Genomic DNA, 24,689 nt, shown 5'->3' on the forward strand with positions numbered 1-24,689 from the left:
GCGTATACCTGCGTATCACGTAGACTACACCACTGCTCGTCTGTATCCCTCCCTTTCTCTGCGTCACTCGTCTGTATCTCTCCCTTTCTCTGTCTCCCTCATCTGTATATCTCACTCGTCTGCATCTCTCCATTTCTCTCTCACTCGTCTGTAACGTTCCCTTTCGCTTGTCTTTTGTCTGTATCGCTCAGTTTCTCCGACTCACTCATCTACATCTCTCACTCTTCTGCATCTCTCCATTTCTCTGTCTCACTTTCTTTTCATTTTCTCTCTGCTGTCTTTTCATGCCTCTAACTCGCTTATCTGTCTTCACCGAGTTGCAATGTTTACCGCCTGGAATGCACAGACTTGATTGGCTGAGTAGTATCATGTATCAGTATCAAAGACTACAGAAGCTTCCCCCGTCAAAATATACGTTTTTATATCATAACGGGTCCGGGTCCGTATGGGAAGGCTTCTGGGTCCGGACCCGGACCGTGGTCCCCCTGCTAGTGACCTCTTAGTTAAAGATTTATGGTAATGGACCAAGATTTTTTTGAGTTCTGTCTTGGGACAGAACAAAAAGTCAAAGGACTGTGATGTTTTGTCACTTATTCTTATATTAGTCTCAAGGGGCTAAATACATCTGATCCTGCAATGTAGTTAAACCTCATGATCACCACTGAATAGGGCTGTCACTTTTTATTCAAAGTTCGAATATTCGTTCGAAGCTGGGGTGAAAAGTTCGAATTCGAAGTGTAATTCTCCATTCGAACTGTAAAAATGCGCTATAAAGAAGAGAGCGGCGAGTGGCTTTTCCTCAATAAAGCGGCCCTCCTGGATCCCCGCTTCTCCCGGTTAGTCCACCTTTCCCCTGCACAGAAACATCTCGTGACTGAAAGCCTCTCACACGAGCTCATTGAAACGGAGACCGACACTGATCGCACACGACAGGGAGAAAAGTCCGCTGCTGCGCTGGGCGCGATGGGCAGCCTGTTTGGGGACTTATACAGCACGGCTGACAGAAGCAGCTGCAGCTGTAACGGAGAGCTGCGAGACTACTTGTAATTTTCTTTCCGTAAGGAATAAAAAGAGCAGCATGCCGTGTTGGAGGTCGGCCTCACAGATTGTTCGTTTATATAGGCTGTGTGTGCCATGGACGACATGCGCTCCGCATATCGCGCTCCGAGCAGTTATTGTTAATGCGTAAAAGACAGCCGCACTTGTGTGTCGGAGCTTCCTCTTGTTGTGTTTACAAATGTGTTATCAAAGATGTGTTTTTATCCTGTGCTGTTATGAATTCAGTAGGTATACGTGATTTCCACAAGAAATAAAAAGAAACACGACAACAGTTGTTGTCGTGTTTCTTTTTTTTTTTAATAGTTCTATGGGGGGGGGGGGGGGGGGGGGGGTCGAATGTATTCGAATTAATTATGGACATTCGAAATTCGTTCGAATTTCATTTTTGGAAAAAGTGACAGCCCTACCACTGAACTATTCATTTTATTACAGATTTGCACCAGACTGGGTTCTACAAAAGGATAAGCTCCGAGACATTGTGGACCCACTCGGCGCCATTAAAATGGTAGCAGATACTTTTTCAATTGTTTTATAAAAATAATGTTGAATTTTTTTGTTTTTTATGTTTCCTGTGTGCATTTTCGATCGTAACAAAAAACTTTTGTAAGAAAAATATTTTCATGTTTTATATCATCTATATATTTTCTTTCTTATTGTGTTTTTCTCATTGTTTACATAATAAAGTTGACGGCTTTTTCTAGTAGTTGTTGCCTTTGTATTTGTGCTGTTCTGATGTTTATTTGGAGAACGGGAGACCTCTAGTGGTCAACTTGTAACGCAATGTTTTTGTAATGGCAGTCTTGCCGTAGTTCGACGATGCATGGTGAAGCAACAGTCACGTATTTTTCTCTTTTATATTGGTTGGCCAGAAAACAGGTTTGCCTGTAAGTACATGTCATAGTTATCTGGACATTGGATACTAGTAATGAAATCCCTTGTTAATCGATAATATATTCTGAACGAATATATTAAAGAATAACAACTCATTACGCTTGGATGAATGAAATAGTGTTGTTTATTTTATTAAACAATGTGTGACAACAAGAACAAGTGAGTGCGATTGTGTGAACAGATTCAACAATGGACACAGCAGGGAACACTATATACTTAGGGCAAGCCATTAACATATAATAACGTTGCAAATATACTATACTTTATGCCATTACAATACTTATAATAGCCCTGAGCAAATTCAAAATTGTTTTTTAGATCAATGGTCATACCATGGTTGGCTGTGCAGCGTTTGGATGCTCCAATCGGTCCGAGAAGGGTTACCACATGTATGGCTTCCAAGGAAGAGTGCAGGAAGAAATGGATGGCAATGGTCAGCCGTCAAAACTTACAAGTGCCAGGGGTCAGCAACAGTCAAAAACTCAGAAACTTTGAAGATGACCAATTCACTGCCACAAAAAGAGAAGGGATGTTGAAGCTGAGGCCCGATGCAGTCCCAACAGTTTTCATTCATCGCCCTAAGCCGAAGGATGAAACCCCCTTCTGTGAGGGTGCCTCCAGAACCAAGTGCAACGGACCACACATATTGCGCCAAAAACTTCGGTATGATCCATGCAGCTAACAATAGTTCAAGGATAGACTACACTCCTAATGAGATTACATAATTCATATTTGTACATTCAGTTTAAAAAAACACCAGAAGTCAGGGATTCTCTGAGGATTTGCACACAATGTAGATAATCTACACATTTCTACCCAATTAACAATTGCCGGTAGATCCATTTATACATTTTATTGGTTTCTGATTGTGGCAGACGATTTAATTCACATTACAGAAATGTTTCGCTTTAATTAATCTTCTTACATTGCCTTACATTAGAGATGACAGAAGTTGCAAATGCAAAGGCAAAATACATATAACGGCAACATTACCTTGTAATTGTTAGAGATTGAGGGAGAAATTGAGGTGGATTTCAAGAGTGATGAAAAGGACATGACAGGAGACAGAGAGAGCAATCAAGAGGCCACTTTGCCAGGGGCAGGTGATTCAGGGGCAGGTGATCCAGGGACAGCTGCTCCAGGGACAAGACTGCCAGGGACTGATGGGGCGACTGTGGAGGACCTAATAAGGCAACTAGAAAAGGAAAATTGAATGAGAAGGAGAGCAGAGAGGGCTCTTGTAAAACAAAAAAGAATCAATTTGGCACTAAGAAAGAGAAACAATTCAGTCAACAAGAAGTTAAAACGAAAAAGCCATACAGGTTAAATTCACCGCCCATCATAATCAGCATTGTTGAAGCGGCGGCATCTGGGGCCGTATTCACAAAGGATCTTAGGGCTAAAAGTAGGTCCTAACTGGCGAATTTAGGAGTAACTCCTACAAATAATGGGCGTGTCACTCTTAAATTTAGGACTCCTAACTTTTTTCACTAAGAGCAATTCACCAAGTATTTTAGGAATAAAAGTAGCACCTAAGTCTAGGATAGCTTAAAGTCCTCAAGAGGACTCCTAACTCAGTAAGACCTATTCACAAAGATCTTAAAATGCCTGCGAGACGAAATGTTAGGGTATTCAATTTATTGTGGAGTTAATGAGCGATGCAATAACATCCCCGACGAACAGGAATAATCCGATTAGTCCCGAAATAAAATGTTGTAAAAATTATAAGTTATAAAAATATATATATAACTTATAAAAAAATAAAATAATTGCGCCATCAAAAGACGAGGACGTGTTCGTCAATATGAAGAAAGTGCATTCCCATCAACACGCAGGTTGTTTTTGATGCAAATTTTAACATAGCCTACTGGATGTTGTTGCAAAGTGGCCTGGATCTTCAGCTACCCATGATTCGCGCATTTTAATGGTGAGCGGTCTGAGGCAGCTTTTTGAGATGTAGGAGTTGGGCGTCACTTGCTGGGTGACAGTGACTATCGATGCAAGACGTGGCTCTAGACACCCTACCTTAATCCACAACCGGGAGCACAGTTAAAGTGTAACATGTAAGTGATTACGCAGATTACGCTTACTTAGTCCTATGCGTAAAACACATCGTATTGGCTCTTTGCGAGCACACAAACATACACGAAATGTTGTGGAGAGAGGAATTGGGCAGATGAAACGTCGGTTTCATGTCCTCCACGGCGAAATACCGCCTCACCCCAGAGAGGGCAAGCACAGTAAACACTGTATGTGCCATTCTACACAACCTTTGCAAGCGGAGGAACATTCCACAGCCAGACGATGATGATGATGATGATGATGATGATGACGATGATGGCGATCAACATTACAAGGAATTTGGCCGTGGTGGAACCGAGTGGACTGCATTTAGGGATCACTTTTGAAAACACATTTTAGGTAAACACCTTGGCCCAAATCAGTCAACACTTGGGTAGTTCGTAACATTTATTTTCTTTTAGATTTTACGTATTTTTATTGTTTGCTATCTCTCTCTCTTGAACGTGCAGGCTACAACGTCATTATCGTGGTCTGCACAAAATTGTCATCATGCGTGTATTCTTCTAACTGCACTATAACTACTTAATAGGAATTCATTTCTAGCCTAGGCTATTTCCTTGTTTTTCGGTGATTCAGTGGGCTAGTCTGAACAACCAATCACCGAACTGACCGCTTCTAAACTCGTGCACGAGAATTGACGTAATCCATAGCAACGGCGCGTCACTCTTAGTTTCACTCTTTGTGATTATCCTTAGTAAGAGTAGGTCTCAGCGGCTTTGTGAATAACTTTTAAGAAAAAACTCCTACGTAAAATGTTTAGCGCGAGTTAGGAGCACTCCTAGCGGTAAGATAAAATGCTTTGTGAATACGGCCCCTGTTCTGTAGGGCTTCATGTGCTGAACATCACCCTTTCCAGGATATAATTAAAACAAACACACTGTTATTTCTACTAGCTAATGCATCATAAAACCCGTCCTTAAATCAACCTAAATGATCCTAGTAATCCAACATAAATAACTAACTAAATAAAAGTTAGATTCACTACTGAACTTCGTAATTGTTGGTGTAGATACCTTCACATGGTGAAGTCGAGCTAACAAACCAGCAGGCAATCGGTCGTCTACCAAGATAAAAATATATATAATTACGCTGTGCATATACAAATAAATATCAGTATATGCATCATAAAGTTCCTGATACAAAACAGAGTTGACAATTCAAAAGAGGTAGCTATTTAAAGCCCATGGTGCAGGTTAACCGGAAGTTTCGATTAATGGGTACATAAAGCACTCAAAATATGTATAGAAAGTTAGAAATGTCTCCAAAATGGTGTTAAAGTCCAGTTTTTGTAGTTTTTGGTTAGAAACGGTTATTTTTTACACAATTCGGCGATGACGTCACACGAGGTAGACGCATACTAGAACTAGCACTATGGCGTCTAACTTGGATGAGGAAGAGTTGGACCCACAGTCAACATTTATGATGGCCCACAGTCGAATTTCGAACCGGTTAGACGTGAGAGGGCAAATGAGGAAATACCGAGAGCCGATGGCCGTCAACGACAAATAAATGCATGGTCAGAGGAGAATGACTGGAGAGTTGGTGAAGTGTCCTGGTGAGTTGCTACCATTTAGAAACGCAGCAAGGAGCGCTGGAGCTATTAGTCTATCAACAGCAGTGCATACAATAACAACTTCATTTTTTTTACTGTCAGTGAATAGCATCGAGTGAAAGTCAACGTTTTCTTTATATCTAGTGACAGTGATAATGTCGTTGGCTCAGATAAGTACCCTAAACTTAGTCAGAAGATCTAGAAATAGAAGGCATATTATGCCTTCTATTTCTTCTAAATATGGGCTAGCTTGACAGTCCCACCTGTGAACCCCTAGTGTTTATTTCTAAGCTTTTACCTCTTTCTTCGGTGAAAATGTTGTTTGCAAACGTAGCCGACGCCGAGTGGGCTGGTCATGCCTTCAGTGTGATTATTTTTGATAGTGCTAACTAGTTTTCCTCGTGATTGATTGTCATTGAAACCGTCAGGGTACCGCTTACAGGGAGAGGGAGAGAGTAGTAAGCGTGTCTGTGTCGCTGTGTTTGGCAGGTGTCTGTGTGGGCGGTGTCGTCCCATGGAAACTGGTGGAGAGCTTGTGTTGTAGGGAGGTGAGCGAGTTTTGGTCGCTGGTCGAGGAGCTCACCCCGCGGCCAGCAGATGTAACGTGCCTGACGCAGCATCCTGGATTTGAGGCATGCTGCCTGAATCCGTTTGTGCTACACATAGCATACTCACACTTCAGGCAGGATCATGGTCCCCTTCAAGCCAGCACGCACGAGTATGTTCATGGTTTATGTTTACTTTACCAATCTTTTTACACTGAGTCCTTTGAACCAACAGTATAGGTGACAGAGATGTGTTGCATACACAATAAACCATGCATAAGAAACAGGCTTAAAATGACGTTTCCAACCTACTACAGAGAGTTTTTAAACGTAGAATCTTTCCTACTTATCCCTAGGCAATACCGGTACACTGCGTACAGGCAGGCTATACGCTGGGCTTATGGCGTTTTAGGCAGGAGTATAAGGAAGCCTCTACCCTCTTGGCAAAGAAGAGGGACAATGCACAACAATCAGTTCTATACATTGCGCCTATCTTCTGTTTGGCGCACATGGCTAATTTGCATACTTGCACAGGACTGTCGGCTCCGCTTGGCAAAAAAATAGAACGTATTTGTGAATAAATGCTTTGAATTCTGATTACTGGACACGTGAGCTTAAATAGGCTACATTTAAGTGACCTTTAGTGAGATGGACTAAAAGGGAATACAAATGAATTATTCTAGGACATAGGCTTTCAGGATCAATTCAGAGGTTCAACTGTTCGGGATTCATTTTGCTTAGCCAGTGAAACTGATCAGCTGTAGATTCCACACTGTTAAAAATGCTTCGCTACAAGTAGCCTATAAGTCCTCCAATTAATTCAGCAGTTTTGCATTAGGCCTACTGCCATAAGCATAATAGGCAGCGGTCATTATGCGCTAAAATGGTCCCGGCCAGGTTTCTAAAATGGTCCCGGCCAATCTATAAATTATTGGAAGAGCCCCCCTGGATCGGCTGGGAAAGTCATATTATATTCACGCTGATAACAGGTGTTTTTAAAATGCGTATACGGCTCTCACATGACAGCCACGCAACGGACACATCATCTTACATAATTTGATGTATTGCTGTATTAGTTAAACTAGCAAACCATCGCAACAAAGCTGAAGCTGAAAGATTCATCCACAAACATCAGAATAGAAAAACACTGGCAGGGACCATTTTAGCTCATAATGACTACTGCTGCCTATGCTTGTGGCAGTAAAGCAATTCTGCTGAATTATTTGGAGGACTTATAGCCTGCTTGTAGTGAAGTATTTTTAACAGTGTGGAATCTACAGCTGATCACTTTCACTGGCTAAGCAAAATGAATCCCGAACAGTTGAACCTCTGAATTGATCCTGATCCTGTCCTAGAATAATTCATTTGTATTGCGTTTTAGGCCATCTCACTAAAGGTCACTTAAATGTAGCCTATTTAAGCTCACCATGTCCAGTATTCAGAATTGAAAGCATTTATTCACAATAAATACGTTCTATTTTTTTGCCAAGCGGAGCCGACAGTCCTATGCAAATTAGCCATGTGCGCCAAACAGAAGATAGACGCAATGTATATAACTGATTGTTGTGCAATGTTGTGGATATGTAGGCTGGTTAGTTGTGGTTGTTTGTGATCTTAGTGAAACAGCCTTGCCTTGGAGTTGGAGAAGTGGAGTGATTGTGTGAATGTGCGAGGGAGAGCGCACCTGCCGTGGTGATGTTGGGCTTGTTGCGGGCTTATATGTGATCAATGATGTATCTGTCTGATCGTATTAGCTGTAGCTGGATGGTTAAATAATGTCACAAGATCGGTCCTACTGCAGGCTCTCATTTGCAAGTGCACTGATTGTGTGCCCGTCTCCGATATGCTATATAGACTACCTGGTATATATTCAGTTCATGTTCTTCTGAGTGCGCAAGAATGGTGCCAATTATTGTCGTGTTTGCATTGTAATGCACAAATTTGCCTCTCCCTGTTATAAAATAACGTGCATCCCAACACCTTTAGCCAATGCAGGATCCTATTGCTTTACCAGTGTGTTTAAAAGTGTGTGTGTGTGTGTGTGTGTGTGCGTGTTGTCATGTAGGCTATAGATATAGATTGATTGTCTTGGCTTGCTTGCATCCATGAAATATTGTAATGTTATGGGCCTAGCTGGCTACTGCATATCGAGAACAATCTGGGGATGAGGACATCCCCGAATATTGACGGGTATTTCGCACACTTCCATCTCAATATATAGCCTAACATATAGGCCTACAAATATATCACTGTACTAGACACAAATGTATGTTCCACTAGCTAGTGGTGGTCATTACATTGTATTGAAACTAGTAAAGACAACACAACTTCATGTTACGGCGAAACATGGAGGCACTGCAGCTCTTGACAATGCGTTACTTTAGTCTGGTATTTCTCTTCACTGATTGGTTAGACAGCCTTCAAACTTAGTGGTCAAGCAAAGAAGAGGGAGGGGCCTCGTTCTGCATACCTAATAGTCCGGAGTGAATAACTAATAGCCGGAATGAATGACTAATAGCCGCGGCTATTAGTCATTCAAAACCGTACGGAATTCTTGCCAAACCGTACGGTTTCCGTTCGGTTTTGCACTTTTACCGCGCCATTCTAGGGCCGGATTGTGGCCTTCTTGGCTTTCCATATTTGTCCGACTTTTCAAAAAGGAGGCGCATTAGGCCGACGGTTCAATATGCCGAATAGGACTGCGGTCAAGCCAGCCGACCCATCGATATGGAAAGCCAAGAAGGCCACATATGGAAAGCCAAGAAGGCCACAATCCGGCCCTAGAATGGCGCGGTAAAAGTGCAAAACCGCCGGATTCCGTACGGATTCCGTACGGTTTTGAATGACTAATAGCCGCGGCTATTAGTCATTCACGGTCCGGCTATTAGTCAATTCACTCCGGCTATTGTTATTCAACTCCGGCATTAGGTATGCAGAACGAGCCCCTCCCTCTTCCTTGCTTGACCACTAAGTTTGAAGCTGTCTAACCAATCAGAGAGCTGCAGTGCCTCATGTTTCGCTGTAACATAAAGCTGTGTTGTCTTTACTAGTTTCACTACAATGTAATGACCACCGATTAGCTAGTGGAAAATACATTTGTGTCTAGTACAGTGATATATTTGTATATGTTAGGCTATATATTGAGATGGCAGTGTGCGAAATACCCGACAATATTCGGGGATGTCCTCATCCCCAGATTGTTCTCGATATGCAGTAGCCAGCTATGCCATAACATTACATAATGAACATGAACTGAATAAATGCCAGGTATATAGCATATCGGAGACGGGCACACAATCAGTGCATTTGCAAATAAGAGCATGCAGTATGACCGATCTTGTGAAATGTGGTCGGAGAGAGTCGTGTGTGTGTGTGTGTGTGTGTGTGTGTGTGTGTGTGTGTGTGTGTGTGTGTGTGTGTGTGGAACAAGTTGTTGAAGGAAGTGTTTTGACGTTACAATATTTCATGGATGCAAGCAAGCCAAGACAATCTATATCGGCTATAGATATAGATATAGGGCCCCTGCCGCCGCTGCAAGGGGAGGAGTCCTCCCCGCAGCCCATGGGGGGCTCTGCCCGAAAGGGCTGGGTGTGTGTGTCATTAGCAGAGGCATGCCCTGCCTGCTCAGCTTGTGACAAGAGTGTAGCTTCCTCTCTCCTGAGCGTTGGGACGCGAGGAGGAATAACACTGTGACTGGGTAGCAGACTGCCAACACTGAACGAGCTGCGTGTCATTCGTAGACAGAGAGCTCGTTTTGGCGGCCGTCTCGCCACGTGTCATGCCAGGCATGACGTGGTGTGGGGAAAGTAATAGGGCTGGCTCGATCAATAATACCAAGTTTATTGACGGCCTGCCTATGTGTTGGGGGGGATACGTGTGAAACAGTTATGGCCGGGCCGGTAGGCTCCGGCGTTAACTGTGTGGGGAGAAAAACAGCCGTCTTTTAGTAAGAGGTGTTCCCCCCCGCTGTCACACGCTCCATCCCTTGCCCCGTAATAGTCGGCGCTTGTGGGGCGGACATCGCCCCATGAGCCCGCTGTCCAAGGCTCTTGCATGGCTGCCGCGCCGCCTGCGATGGAGGTTGGGCGGGGCTGGTAAGCAGGGCGCGGTTGGCCTTTTTAAAATCAATGAAGGGCTGGCTCGACCAATGACACGAGTGGTATTGGACGGCCCGCCCATACGTAGCAGAAGATGTGTGCGAAACAGTTATGGCCGAGCCGTAGGCTCCGGCGTTAACTGTGGTGGGGAAAACAGTCCCCGTCTTTAGTAAAGAGGTGTTTCTCCTGTCTGTCACACGCTTCTCCGTCGCCCCGTAATAGCCGGTGCTTGTGGGGGGGGACATAGCCCCATGAGCTCGCTGCCCTGGGCCTTCGCTTGCCGCTCGCCGCAGCCTGCGATGGAGGCGGGTGGGGCTGTAAGCCTGGGGGCCAGGAGGAGGAGCTGCCGCGGCGCCGCGACAGTTGACTTGCCGGGGGCTTATAGCGGCGACGTGGGCTTGGAGCGGAGTCGCTGGCCGCCCGGTGGAGGCGTAGGTGGAGAACTTGTCCTCCGGAATTTCTCTGCCTCCTCGTAAGCGGGCCCCTGCAGTTCATCTCCACCAATAGATTGAACAGATGGGGCCGAACCCACGTTCCGGGCTGATGGGGCATCTCCAGTAACTGGCCGCCTCATCCCGGCATCAGGAAGCCCGGGATCTGCGCAGCCACAGTTCTCTGTATAGGTCTGCCATGCCGCCATCCGGGCCGCTGCCACCCGCCCGGTGGAGCAGAGCTAGAGTATGACACCGCCGGTTTTCACCACGTCGACTGCCCTTTTCCGCCAGACGATGAGGGTCAACCGCCATGGTGGAGATGTTATGCGCCAGCAGGGCGATGTTATTCATAACAGCCTCTTGCTGCATCATACACCGATGCGCTCTGTCTGCAAGCGTGGCCGTCAGCTGGTCTTTGGGAGTGGGGCAGCGGTCGCTGAGCCCCGGCTTCCCCTTCACTCCAAAGACAGGTACAACCTTCACTCCAAAGACAGCACACAGAGCGGGATCCAGCGGCGGTATCGCCCTGTAACCTCGGTCTGTCAGACCCTCCGTCTTCGTGACCTGGATAAATGTTTTCACCGGGGCAAGGAGCCTCCCGGGCCCCGCCGCAGCCCCACTGAAGTACGGGCTGATGGCGGGAACCATCGGCCAGATCGATGTCGAGACGGGCGGGGCGTGTTGCGGCCTCGAGCCCCCAGATGCCACAGAGCTGGTCCGGGCGTTGGGGGCCCTGAGGCATGGCACCGCAAGGCCAAGGTTTGCGGCTGCCCTGGCTGGCGAATAAACCCGGTAGCCTGCCACCAAGCTCCACAACCACTGGAAGTTGTATGGGCGGCAGAGACGGGCAATGCTGCTAGCCCCCGGCCTCTCCGTTTGGAGAGGGGAGCCGGGGGAGACGCCCCCCCCTCGTCGCGGTCGGAGGTCATCTGACTCCGAGCCTCACAAGAGAGAGAGGCTCGTCGAGCGGGACAGTAAAAGAAGCCGTCGGCCCGTTCAGCAATGCGGCGGCAGTGTCCGGCTACCGCACTGTCTGGGCAGCGCAGCATAAATGCCGGACACAGGCAGGGCGGCGAGAGCGCCAAGACGGCATGTTCATGCCCAAGGCGAGCCCTCGCACACCTCATGGCCGCCATACGGCAAGATGTAACCTGCGTTACATGTCTTGCAGATGCCGTTCGCCGAGTCCATAATATCTATTTATTTACTTCAGTATGCTACCGGATCGTCCTGAAGAAAATGGGAGCAGAACGTCCGCCGGCGCCCGACTATATCTGCGAAATGCGGACGTCGTTGAGGCAACGCCGCACGCGATGTAATTGAGGCCCACGCTGTTGGTGGGCGGGGATTACAAATATTTCAGTGCTACGGCTCACGCCTAGGGATAACCCAATAGCGATAGCCTTAAAAGGCGAAGCCTGTACGACATAGAACGCCACTTCAGTAAATGCCATCTTTTGTATGTTCCAGGCAATGATGACTTTCAATAACTAATCAAATGTAATTAAGATTGTATTTGAAGATTGTATTTTATTTCCACAACTATTTTAAAAGTGCATTCATAAATGATTCTTTGCAACAGCAAATAATTTCCAACTTCATGAAGGCCTAATTTAGATTACTTTTAAAATCACTGAACATCAGTAGGACTATCCACAAGTCAACAAAACATGCTTAATATGTGTAATCGGCGCCAAAGCTACAACCGACGAAACCCGACGGCTGAAATCGGTGCTGTGTGTCTCAGTGGCGTGGCGTGGGGATTTTTTTTGAGGAAGCCAAGTGAGGCCAAACCTTTAGAGAAAATAGTGCATTGCAGCTTGGATGTATTTAATGCAACTACAAGAGCTATTTGAGCGTCATTTACCAGGACTTACACACGCCTGTAATCTGACCGACACGACACGCTCTCTCTCTCTCTCGCACACTCACACACACACACACACACACCCCCCCCAAACACACACACAGTCCTCCTAAACATCTCATTAAATTACACATTTTATTATAAATGCAACCCCTCCCCGACTGAAATGCACAAGCCGCTAATGTCATCAATGCCTGACACAGTCCAAACAGTGCCAGTTTTCACAGCGCAGTCTATGTGGCTTTTTTGATTTACCGTGCCTTCTCGATTGCCCGGGACAAGTTGGCAAGGTCCACGAATCCTGTAGTGACCCAGGGATTGTTAAGGGAGCACGAATCAAACTAAATTTGTTTTGTTATTGTTTTTTCGGTGACGTTGATAATGATGCTTTGATTTGATTGGTGTGAAGCCAGGGCCGAGTGGCTTCCCTTGGCAACCTCCTGACACCCTCCCGACCATCAGAGGAGGGCAGTGTCATGACAAGTAGCCTCACCTGATTGGTCAATTCTTTCTTTTTTTTGCACCAAGGGATGCCCAGCTCGGGCCTGGCTTCCTCGCAGTGGTTCATGTGCCGTGTTCGCCGCGTCTTCAGTTTATAACAGGGCGCCGTACGCGCATGTGTGAAATGGTCAATGAGAGGAGAAAAATGGGGAAGAAATGACAGCAACACAGCACAAAATAATTAACGAAACGTTAATATAAATGTTTTTATTGGGATGACAACTACAGCCTAAAATAACAGGGAAGCCTGGCTTCCCTTGGCCTCCGGGAGAAAACGCCACTGGTGTGTCTGGGTCTTAAGCGCATATTTGAAGGAGATGCACATCGTCTCGAAAAAAAATTAACACAATGGACAGCTCTCTGATCAATGAACGACAACGGCATGTTATCAGATCGAACAGATTCACATATTTTCATCAAATTTGTCAACGATTTCAGCCACATACAACCTCAGATTTAAACAACAAACAAATACGCCAAATTCACATCAATTGCGCTCCGAGCGGCAACAACCCTATGGCCCACCCGATTCATGGATTCAAGACAACACAACTTTGACTTTCAATTGAATCGTCCATATCAGTGGGAACAATGAGGCCTCGCTTTTGATGCGCAGAGGTGTTCAATCAAGGCTGCAGTGCAGAGAGAAATATACGCAAGTCGTCCTCCACCTGCAGCCTTGATCTGTATTAGGGCTGTCACTTTTTCCAAAAATGAAATTCGAACGAATTTCGAATGTCCATAAATTAATTCGAATACATGCGAATACATTCGACCCCCCCCCCCCCCCCCCCCCCCCCCCGCATAGAACTATTAAAAAAAAAAATAATAATAATAATAATTACGTATACCATGAATTCATAACAGCACAGGATAAAACACCATCTTTGATAACACATTTGTAAACGACAACAAGAGAAGCTCCGACACACAAGTGCTGCTGTCCTTTACGCATTAAAACAATAACTGCTCGGAGGCGGATATGCGGAGCGCATGTCGTCCTGGTACACACGCTTAATAACGAACAATCTTTGAGGGCCGACTCTCCAACAACGGCATGCTGCTATTTTATTCCTTACGGAAAGAAAATTACAAGTAGTCTCGCAGCTCTCCTTACCGCTGCAGCTTGCTCTGTCAGCCCGTGCTGTATAGTCCCCAAACAGGCTGCCCATCGCGCCCAGCGCAGCAGCGGACTTTTCTCTCCCTGTCGTGTGCGATCAGTGGTCGGTCACCGTTTCATGAGCCTCGGTTGAGAGGGCTTTCAGTCACGAGATGTGTCTGTGCAGGGGAAAGGTGGCTAAACCGGAGAAGCGGGGATCCAGGAGGGCCGCGTTTTGAGGAAAAGCCCACTCGCCGCTCTCTCTTTATAGCGCATTTTTACAGTTCGAATGGAGAATTACACTTCGAATTCGAACTTTTCACCCCAACTTCGAACGAATATTCGAACTTCGAATAAAAAGTGACAGCCCTAATCTGTATTTGTTTTTAATCAGGGTCAGTGCGGAAAACCCACACTCACACAAGTACGTGGAGGTGAAGGGGATTAAGACTTCCATAGCCTTAGTGGAGATCTGGGGGAACTCGCTCTCCACAGACGACCAGAAACGCATTCAAGATCATCCGCTCATAGTTCCTAAGTATTTGCTGGGTCCTTTCTCCTCCCTTAATGCTGACTCCTGTTGACTTGGGACAAGGAAACGATGCATTTTAAAACGAATACACGCACGCACAATTACCGAGATCAATAGAGCTGCATACAGATGAGTATTTTTTCTTTGTGTGTTGTGTGTCGCGCCTCCCCTTTGGCTCTATGGCGCCCCCCAGGGGAGGCGCGCCTCACCTATTGAAAACCAGCTGAAGTGCCAGCTCCTTCTCACGTTACTGATGAAAACACACAACGAACGGCCTGGGCTTACCCACTGCAGGTTTAGGTCCGAGAGCACGGTGCGCTCTATCCAGCTGAGGTGGAGATGAGAACACTCCCGGGCCCATAATATTCCTCAGTAATTCAGAAACAAAAGTAGTGGGGTCTTTTCCGTCTTCGCTTCTTTCTGGTATAATGAATATACGTACATTAGAATGTTGTGATCGATTTTCTACGTCCCCGAGTCGGTCTAGTAGGGAGGCATTTTGGTTCTTTAATGATTTGATCGTCACCTCGGCGGCAGGCAGCCGCAGTCTTCCCCCACCACAACCTCTGTTGATGTAAGACGGCTCTGGAAAGCGCAGACTGTGTCGTGTAGTGCATCCACTAAAGATTGGAGGAGTTTCTCAAAGCTTTACCGCGACTTGACTCCTGATTCTTCTCAGATCCTGCCTGTTGCTGATTCCTGCCTGACTACCTTGGATGCCGCGCAGCCCCTGTCGGTCTGTCCGCTCATCTGTCCCCGGCTCCTGATCCACCTGTCTGCCTCCCGTTGCAGACCCCTGCCTGTCTGACTATCCCGCCTGCCGTCGAGTCCCTTTCGGTTTGTCTGCTTAGCCGTTCCTATTCCTGGTCTGTCCATCTGCCCTCCCGTTGCTGACCTCTGCCCGCCAACTACCCTGGTTTTTTGTAAGGTTGTTGAAATCTTCGTTTGCGTTACTCATGTTGTCCTAATTGAGCGTTGCTTGTTTAGCAATATCAGCGTTGTACTGTCAGGTTAAGAGAGTTTAACAAATATGAGTTTCTCTCCTGTCTCGTGCCTGCTTCCTCTACAACGTCAAACCGGCTACTCAGGGGATAATTACAGATCTGGTCTAGAACAGTGGTTCCTAAACTGTGTGCCGCGGCACACTGGTGTGCCGTGAGGCAAGCAAGGTGCCGCGTGGGATTTTGTGAAACCATAGCCTACTGCAATATAGTATAAACTACACAAAAATAATATTTAAGTTACTATATACTTTGAATGCACTCATTCCATAATACAGAGGCAAACTCTTTATCTAAAAACTATTTAAAAAATCCTCAAAGAGGATCCCACATTTCGCTGTTCGCGCAGTTGCGCAGGTGGGAATTTAATTTAGACTGTGACACATCAAAGGCAGTAGGTCAACACAACATTAAAACATAAACAAGAGGGAAAATGGAGCGCTTTCTCGTGCGGAGCAAACCACCAACCACCAGTGCAGAGACTGCCGAGTCCGACAACCCACCGAAAGAAAAGAGGAAAAAAACTGTCAGCTGACAGTATCATGAAAGTTACCTGTCTTATGGCTTCAGTTGTACCGGGGATGTCAACATTCCTCAGCCGGAGTGCGTCCTCTGTCGGAGAAGTTAGCTAATGCTAATATGGTTTCCAAGCAAGTGGCAGAGGCACTTGGAAACCAACCATCCCTTCCACGCTGAGAGAAAACCTGCGCCTATTTCAAAAGAGCACGGGATCTGAACCAGAGGCAGCAAGACCGTTTGTTGGATTGTGTGAAAGTGTCTGAAAAGGCAATGGAGGCTAGTTACATGCTAGCGGAGCTTATTGCAAAGCAAAAGAAGCCTCACACAATAGCGGAGACACTCATTCCTCCCTGCTTGCAAAATAATTGCAGGTGTCATGCGGGTCCAGATGCCGCAAATGAGCTATCCAAGGTGCCGGCATCTGATAACACAATCAAAAGAAGAATAGATGACATGTCAAAAGACATTGAACAACATTTAACAGAGAAACTGCAGGCGAGCGGAGCAGATTTTCTCTTCAAATAGATTGAATCGACCGACATAAGTGGGGCTGCCCAGCTCCTGGCAAACGTCAGGTATGTTGACGGTGACTCTATTAAAGAGACTTTTTTCTTCTGTAAAGAAATGGCAAGCCATACAACGGGAGAAGAAATATTCAAGGTAACTGATAACTACTTAAAATAATACAATCTGTGCTGGAGTATGTGCGTCAGTCTGTGCACGGATGGTGCGGCATGCATGACGGGGAGAGTGAGAGGCTTTATTGCAAAGGTAAAAGCACAAAATCCACAGATAGTGACCAACCACTGCATTTTGCACCGAGAAGCATTAGTTGCCAAAACCATGCCCCCGTAGTTGACTGAGGTGCTGAATCAGGCTGTGCAGATGGTGAATTACATAAAATCAAGGCCCCTGAAATCTCGCCTTTTCTCCCAGCTGTGCGCTGAGATGGGAGCCGACCACCAAAGCCTGATCCTCCACACAGAGGTAGGATGGTTGTCTCGGGGGAAAGTCTTATCCCGTTTTTACGAGCTTTGGGAAGAGCTTTTGGAATTTTCACGTGAACACGCTGTCCCACATAAGGACAGACATATTTGGGCATCTCAACGAGTTAAATGCCAAGCTTCAGGGCAGGAATGAAAACATTTTATCATCCACAGACAAGATTCGGGCTTTTATGGGCAAACGACCCTGTGGCGCGAGGCTTTGGAACAGGGCTCCCTGAACATGTTCCCGCTGGCATCAGCTGCGCCACAGGCAGCCAGTGAGCGCGCTATATATGCCGAACACCCTTTCAGACCTTAAAGAGAATGGGTTTGAGCGCTATTTTTCCACGTTGTGGCGGACACACCCCAATTTTCGAGGACCATTGACTGATCCGAGGACCCATTCAACCAGGAGTCCGAGTCCTCACCGAGAAGCTCACTATGAAGGAGAGAGAGGAGAGCGCAGAGCTCCGTGCGGACCGCACGCTGAAACTGAAATTTAGTGAGCTCACACTATCAGTTTTGGTTGGTTTGTGCATCAGAATATCCAACCATCTCCCACCAAGCTATCGACCAACTTCTTCATTTCCCCACCACCTACCCGTGTGAGTTGGCGTTCTCCACTCTTGTTTACATGAAGAACAAGACCAGGTCACGGCTCTCTGTTGAGCAGGACTTACGAGTGGCCCTCTCCTCCGTGCCACCAAGGATTAAAAAAATCTGTGCGCCCCGACAGGCACATGTGTCCCACTGATTTGTTAGTAGGCAGAATATTTACAAAAAAAGCCTGATTCTAAATGTTACAGTTATAATTTGTGGGTCAGATTCAGGACCATGCAGCTTTCTCATGGACAGTTCTCTGCTGAATTTCTGTTTCCTTTGCCTCACCTGTCTGGTTGAAATGGGTGTGTTTGATTAAGCCCAATTTGATAAAGTTTCAATATTTTTGTGAAGTATTTTGTTAATAAATATTTCATGAGTAGAATAGTTGTCTTTGTCACATCTTATTTGGCATTAGTAAATAATTATAAACTTAACAGATAAACAGATGATATTAGTGATAACACGTGTTTATAAGGCTATTTTGCACAATAGGTGTGCCTTGAAATTTTTATTTGTCCTTTGGTGTGCCTTGGGCACAAAAGTTTGGGAACCACTGGTCTAGAAGGCTTATGTAGTGGAAGCATATCAGTTAAATATTTTGGCCCTAAACCATGTAGGGATTTATAGGTTAGCAACATGATTTTAAAATAAATTCTCTGACCTACAGGAAGCCAATGTAACGATTTAAGAATTGGCGAAATATGTTCAAATTTTTGGGTCTTTGTTAGAACTCTAGCATTAGCATTCTGAGCAAGCTGAAGTTTCCTTTGAGTTTTAGTTGGGAGACCTGTAAGGAGATCATTGCAATAATCAAGCTTACTAGTGATGTAGGCATGCACAAGTTTTTGTAAGTCTTCGGTGGACATGAGCCCTCTAAGTCTTACATTTTTAAGGTGATAATATGCAGATTTTCTAACTGATTTGATGTGATTGTCGAAATGTAAATCTGAATCCATTATATCTCCCTGATTTCTGGCTTTGATTGAGGTTTTCAGGGACAGAGAGTGAAGACGTGAGTTACTTTAAGCCTTTCCGTTTTAGCAGCACACACAATTATCTCAGTTTTGTCCTCATTTGGTTGAAGGAAATTTCAGCATATCCAGTCTTTGACTTGCTCAATGCACTGGCCCAGCAGATCTATGGGCCGATAGTCGTTTGGTGATAGTGAAACATAGATTTGTGTGTCATCAGCATAGCAATGATGGTCAATATTGTTACTTTGCATGATTTGCCTCTGTGGGAGCATGTAGATCGTTGAATAAAGAGGGTCCTAAGATCGAACCTTGTGGGACTCCACATGTCACGTTGGTTGATTCTGATACAAAGTCGCCAATTGAAACAAAGTAGTACCCATCTGCTCTGAAAATATATTTGCACCCCCAAAACACTTTGAAATTGTCAATAAAGCCCCTTCCTCTTTCATTGCAGACTCTGGAAAGTCACGTATTCAGTGTTAGACGACTGAATCTGTTTATTCTCCTGTCAACTGCTGGTATGGATCCACTGATGAATGACTTAATGTGTATTGTCCAGGTGTCCAATAGATCGTGTAACCCTCTTCAGAAGTGCTGTAAGTTCTCCTTTGAATATCATTAAGCTGGCATGCACAATAACCTAGATTTTGGGTTTTCCAATATTAATGGGCTATTTTCTGAATGATATCACTAACTATCAAATCTGGGAAGTAGAATGTTTTGATCTATTACCGGTTTAATCCTTTATGGTTGAGTCTCCTACAATCAGAGTTTCGGTCATCTGCTTTCTGTGAGATGGGCCCTTGTTGGCTTGAGGGGGGGTGGCGGGCGGGCTGTTGGTGTTTGGGGGCCGGTGGGGGTTCGCCAGGGGCGGGGGGGGGGGGGGGGGGGGGGAGGGCGGGAGGGGGGGGGGGGGGGGGGGGGGGGGGGGGGGTGGGTACAGGGGGGCGGGGGGGGGGGCTGGCTGTGGCAGACGCTACACAGCTAGCCTCCGTGGCGACTGGTTCTTGTTCCATTTCTGTCCACACCGTTTGTCCGGACGTATCTCAGAGCGCAGGGGTGCATGGGTGGCAGGCACGTGCGTGGACTCTTGAAGTGGCAGGAACCGGTTCTTCAGGGGCAGTGTTAACTTCAGTGACGGGCTAATCCGGCTGATACATGCAACTTGAGCTTTGGGTAGCTCTGTATTTGGCTGATGATTCACTTTGGTATGTTGTTTGGGCTTAGTGCAGACTCTGTGCCAGTGAGATGCAGCTGGAACTGTCTCTCTCTTGTCCAGCTTCGGGAAGGATACAGTGTAGCTTTGATGATCTGGTTGTGTATTTGTCTGAATTAGCTCAGCAAACTCACCCATCGGCACTTCATGGTGCGATACAAATGTATCGCAGCATAAAGCTTTTCCAACAGAAGGAATTTGCCGAACGCACGCCTCGTGCTGAGGCCCATAGCTTACGGCAGGTATCAGATTGAAGGTGTCTGTTAAGCATAGTGACTCTGATTTTTTTTATACTACTCCTGTCTTTTGCTTTGTCACATGTTTTATTTTGTAATCTCTTCCATGTTTGCATGCCAATAAATCATTTTTGTTTAATACTGGCACTAAATTCACATACTACATACTTTGAATGTGAAGTGTGATGGAAAATCCACATGTTGTATTGTTTTGGTCTATGTATGAATTTAAGTCTTGTTGCTATTCTGTGTAATTTAAGATAGGGCCTACGTTCTACTCCATGCGGGTCATTTAAAGTGTAAACCGTCAAGGATTGAGTGATGCATTTTTATTGCCTGCCTGTTCCTGTGTTTTTCGTGTCTTGTAAATCACCCTCCATGCAATCCTTTGATGTGTGGGCCTGTTTTCTCGACCCCCTGGCTAGCGTCAACAAAGCCAGGGGGTCGATGGCACGGCCGCTACCCCCTCCAATGGCATTCCCCACAGCTGCAGTTGTAAAGATAACCATCTGGTACACAAAGGCTTTTGGTATTGGGGGACCACCCCCTAATAAACCCAAACGAATAAGAACTCATTGATTAGAAGACTCAGTGGACTTTCCTCTAAGCGTGTCTTTAGTATATGAAGTAACACGCCGTGAGAGCTCCCATCTGAGGCCTCAGATTATTATTATTGTATGCCTGTTTTTTATTGTTTGTTGATGCATATTGAGATGTATCTTTGTTAGTACTTTTTATTACAAATATATGCGACCAGCAATTGCCTACAAGTATTGTGTGCTTTTTTTGCATCTAAAGATCTCATCTGTCTCAGACGCAATATCTAACAGAGAAATTGCCACGACAGAAGGTACATACTGAACATACTGAGCCAACAATGGGCCAGGGCCCCGTTTCCCGAAAGCATCGTTAGCCTAAGTGGATCGCAGAGTGGGTTGTACGAGCATCGTACAGTTTTCACACCGTTTCCCGAAAGCATCGTTGGTAACGAACGTCTTGAAAACGCTCGTAGCTAACGAGTGCTTCAGGGTACTCGTAGGACGCTAAGAGCATCGTTAGCCTACAATAGAGTGAACTCATTATTACATGCGGGTGTCTTCATTCATAAAAAAATGAAAACATTCGGGAGTATGCAATAATACAAATTATTCTAAAGAGGTCAGAGACTCCGTGCACAGCCCCGCCTTCCCCAGTGAACCAAGAAACCCCGCGCCGTGATGAACGGGGGATTTGACCCCCTCGGTTTTACACAGGAAACTTGAGATAAGAAGGTGAAATCTCCGGGCGTGCCAATATGCTGCGACCGAACCGGCTCGGCAGTGTAGAAAGATCTATAGCCAGGGTTCTAGTTAGGTCTGGCTCCCATGAAAGCAGTAAACTAAAATATCTTTGGGGGTCTCGGAAAATACAGCCACATAATACTGTTATTACAAATAAAGCTATTTTCCCTTCCACATGCAGAGTAACATTGACGTTACTTGGGATAATAGAACACCGGTCATTATCGGGAAAATAAGCCCAGACAGGGCGAACCGGACACCGACGCGAAACTGAGGTGCTTCGACCTGAAGGGGCTTATTTTCGATTATGAGCGGCTACTTGCCAAACGAAAAAATAGCCTAACTTCACAAGGTGTCTTTTTACAATTTATTTGTTACCATACGTAGTGTTGATTAGCAGAGAAATAGTTAGCCAAAGACGTTGACGTCGCTTAGCAACCGAAGAAGCTGGCGTTGTTGTGAAGGGCCCATGCAAGTGAACGGAGCGTTCCACCACGGCATTGAGAAGAGCCGTGTCATAATAGCCCATACCTCCTATATCCCCCCTCCCCCGTCAAAATTCAGCGCAATGGAATCATAACTCGAACCCTGCCTATAGCCTACTTCATCCTGCCCAACAATATGGGCAGGATCTAGACCAAGCTCTCCTAATCAGGTCAGCAATAGCCGTGTTTGAATGAAAATGAATGAATGGAACGTTGCATTTTTAATGTCTACAAATATTCTATACTAGAGAGCCAATCAATGAAACCTTAAGTCGGCTCTCTTGCTGCGCAAACTATGTTTCAGAAAATTTTTTCGTCAGAAAGATTTTTGAAATATGGAATTATTTCAGGGGGGGAAATGCCGAGAATAAATGTATGCACAGTGCGTTCAGGATTAAGACTGATATATATGTCGGCCTAGGCCTAATCAATTGTGTTTTAATATCTTTAGCATTCATATTATTGCAGTCTATTATTTTCGTAGGCTACTCTGCTGTTGGCGTTGATGGGGGGGGATATTTTAACCCATTTTAACCCCATTTTCCTGCGACATTCCTGCGTCTCCCCCTTCTACATAGCCCGTTTCAGCACCGTGTCAGTGGACAGTTACAATCCTACGATCATCGTGAGTGCAGTGAAAGCGCGTACACGTTAAGAGGAGTTTCTGGAAACGCTCCAAAGAAATGATCGATGGTTCGAAAGATCCATCGGGTGAATGATCCATCGTTATCGGGAAACGGGGCCCAGGGCAGTGGCGTTGCATTACGTCTCAAAGGCTTTTCCAACAGAAGGAATTGGCCGAGCGCACGCCTGGTGCTGAGCCCTAGTTTACGGCAGGTATCAGATTAAAGTTGGCTGCCTACTAGCATAGTGAAGAGATTGCACTCTTTTATTACTCCTTTCTTTTCTTTTATTTGTGACGTTTTATTTTATGATCTTTCAAATTTTTACATGCCAATCAATCTTTTTATACTGTACATACTGTGCCTACAATGTTCTAAAGTAAATTGTTCAAAATAAATTATTTTTATTTGTGACTTTATTGAAAACATAAATTGTGTCAGTGGGAAAAATAAGTGAACCCTCTGAGTCAAACGGTTTGAGCCTTCATAGGGTTGTTTCGTAGTAATTATTTTTGACATATAGGCCTAATACACAACCCCAACATTCTCATTAGATTTAGCTACCATGGGGCCTCCATGAAATGATCATGTTGTAATATCAGTCAATTAAACCTAACCAAGCCTCTCGAAAGCTGGCTTAACAAGCTAGTTTGATGCTAAGCTGACGACTGCCTATGAATAAGTCCTACACGCAAATCAATTGTACGATTATTAAGACATAATTTGATTAACGTTCTGTAATTGACTTAGTTTGCTAACGTTAGTTCTATGCAAGCACTACCCGTCCTATACTCTTTGACTAGATGTTATTTTGAAACTTCTGTTTGAGAAAAACAAAATAGCGAATGTTGTTTAATTAACCCGGACACACCCCGGTCACATTTCAACAAGAAAGGCGAAGAAGAAGAAGGGGGCGTTCCAGTCTGTGAAAAGAGGAACCCCCCACCAGCACGGGAACACCCATTTGTGTCTGCAGCTGGATGATATTGAACCCCCACAACAACATATCGAGATATAAAAAGACAATGACTCATATTACTTAAGTCGTTTATTTAATTGACTTGTTTTAAATCCCTGTGCAAGTAGGCAAATCAATTTCTCTATTGACACAGACCATAGTAATTCTGGGTGGGACGTGTACGAATCCATCTTCACAAACAAATGTAAGCTTTTCATCGTGAACAAAGTACAACTCTATAAGGCTTCGAAGGAATTTGAAATGATGTGTTCGCAACTGCTCTCTTCCCACGGTGCACGGCCCTAAAAGAAAACAAGTGGTTAATAAGAGTGCACCATTCAACGGCAAGATCACAAATCAACTCTTGTGGAAGGCTCCAAGATAGCTCTGATGGAAAAACTTTCAGTGTTCAATGGGTGAGCTCCTTCCTGTTAGCTGTCACCTACTTCCAACATGTTTGGTGTGTAAGAACAGTGTCCATAAGAGTCGGGCCAGATTTCGAAGACAGCCCCATATGTGAAAGACATAGTTTTGAGTGTTTTGTTATTTGATACAGTGCGCAGTGTATACCTTTTAGCCTATAACATTTTTACTACAATTGCCATAGATATCATCAGGTTTCAGATCAAGCTTTTGTTTTACCAACCTGCTTTCTGGAACTAATTCCAATGTTCATGAACAATATTACAAGTTCCATGCACATCATGGATGGAAAACATAATTATGGTATATGAAAGACACTAAATAATGTTAATTTAAAATGGAAATGAAAGTAAACTTTTAAGTGACATCATCGCTCTTGATATTCTTTTTGTTGATTGTAATTAATGCTTTGTGTGTTCAGGCAACAGCTGTTGACATGATAATGTTACACATTATTGTAACATTGACCTTAATTTGACTTAATTTGACAACATATAATAGAGTGAGTGAGTTAGAGTGAGTTGTGTTGTGTTACGCTCTGGCTCCATGTGCGAAAAGAAGAGGCAGCAGGCAGCGAATCATTTGTGAAACAAATAATTGATAACTTACTGAAGTGAGTAAAAACACAGTACAGACGCGCAGGAAGATATTTTCAGCAGGGGGTGCGGGGGGGTGTTGCGGTCCATGTAGAGTTGATAGAATTCTAAAGATACTATGTTACACAGG

The 24,689-nt window shown here is 45.1% G+C and overlaps 1 protein-coding gene across 10 annotated transcripts in view; it reads right to left on the minus strand.

The window, feature by feature from the left end:
* Window positions 1–2,076: 2,076 nt before the first annotated feature.
* The window catches only part of LOC130392841 (sushi, von Willebrand factor type A, EGF and pentraxin domain-containing protein 1-like), a 137,366-nt gene continuing 114,753 nt past the window's right edge, over window positions 2,077–24,689 (minus strand). For 6 of the 10 annotated variants that reach the window (XM_056603339.1, XM_056603333.1, XM_056603332.1 and 3 more), the window contains one exon: window positions 23,609–23,842. The gene's annotated coding sequence lies outside the window, so the exon portion shown is untranslated. Of the gene's footprint in view, window positions 3,146–23,607; window positions 23,843–24,689 lie in introns of those variants that run through there. The other 4 variants (XM_056603336.1, XM_056603335.1, XM_056603330.1 and 1 more) reach the window with 3 other exon arrangements.

The sequence above is a fragment of the Gadus chalcogrammus genome, chromosome 12 (assembly GCF_026213295.1).
Source record: "Gadus chalcogrammus isolate NIFS_2021 chromosome 12, NIFS_Gcha_1.0, whole genome shotgun sequence".
In the NCBI taxonomy this organism is placed as follows: domain Eukaryota; kingdom Metazoa; phylum Chordata; class Actinopteri; order Gadiformes; family Gadidae; genus Gadus; species Gadus chalcogrammus.